Below are 1,270 nucleotides of genomic sequence, written 5' to 3' on the forward strand. Positions count from 1 at the left end.
ATGAACCCGGGGGCCTGCTGGAACTAGCCCTGCTTTCCCATTTGGAGGGCGGCCTTCATGCCTGCCTTGACGCTCCCTGACATTCCCGGCTCCCGACGGGCCGGTGAGCCCTGGAAGAGTGCTTCGGGGAAAATTATGAGTTTGCGCTCTCTAAACCAGGGGCTTCCGCGGCCGCGGTGGCCGTCCGCACGGCAGGCTCTAGAGCCAAAGGGAACCTCAACGTGAGAGCTGGCCTCCAGGTTAGGCCCTGAGTAGCCGCGCAGAAAGGGAGGCATGCGGCTCTTTCCGGGAGTTCTTAGTCGCTTTGCTCTCAAGGCAGTACACGCCCGGGGACTCCTAGGCCCCACGGGCGTGCAGCATTTTCCCTCCAAGGTCCCTGAGTGCCTCCAGACACCTGTGGGCCGGCTGAGCAACGTCGAGGTCCATTGGCTGATTCCCTCGGAGGACCCCCGTGCGTGCCGAGTGCTGGGCAACCACACACTGCGCGTTCCTTGAGGAGCGCTACGTCTCCAGAGCCCTCGAACGCCCTTCGGGACAACGTGGCTGGTGGGTGCGAAGTGCCCAGGAAGACCCTGTCATGGCCCTTGTGTGAGCTGCCGTGAGAGAACGCTGTGCTTGCAACACTGCGAGGCCCGCCCTCGTGCCTGAAGTCACCCTGCTCGAGGAGAAAGTCAGCATCTTAGCGTGCTGTGTGGCTCCCGGCACACCCAGCATGAAGCCATGCCTGGAAGTAAGGCCCTGGTTTGCCGTGCAGAAGCGGAGGCGTGCTGCAGTTTCCAGGAGGCGGTGGCCTCTGCTCTGCATACCTTGAACGGCAGCACAGCTTTCTGGACACCTGGGAGGCTAGCCGGGGCGCCCTGTTCCCGGCAGGAACACTGAGTAACCCCAGGCGCACCTGGGTCTGCTACGCACCATCCAGGCCCGTAGCCCCTTAGAGCCCCTCTGTGCACGCCGAGCGTAGGGAAACGCACTGCCCTCTCTTCTGGAGCAGCTTGGTTTCCTCAGCACTCGCACACGTTCACGAACACCGTTCTGCCACATCCCACATGGCGCGGAGGGCTTACGCGTTGCCCTAATCGGAGCTGCGCTCAGAGTAACCCTCGTCTCCGCATTCCGTCCGGGACCCCCTGACCGAAGGCACCGTGCCTCCTAGAGGACGGCGGCTTGGGTTCTTACTGCAATTCAAGTCCTGTTCCTTCTTTGGCACTGCAGGCAGCCCCAGGCCCAGAGGAGCAGCTACGGCCTTCCTTGGTTGAGACAGTTCGCTGGA

This window comes from Lagenorhynchus albirostris, unplaced genomic scaffold (assembly GCF_949774975.1).
Source record: "Lagenorhynchus albirostris unplaced genomic scaffold, mLagAlb1.1 scaffold_78, whole genome shotgun sequence".
NCBI classification, from domain to species: domain Eukaryota; kingdom Metazoa; phylum Chordata; class Mammalia; order Artiodactyla; family Delphinidae; genus Lagenorhynchus; species Lagenorhynchus albirostris.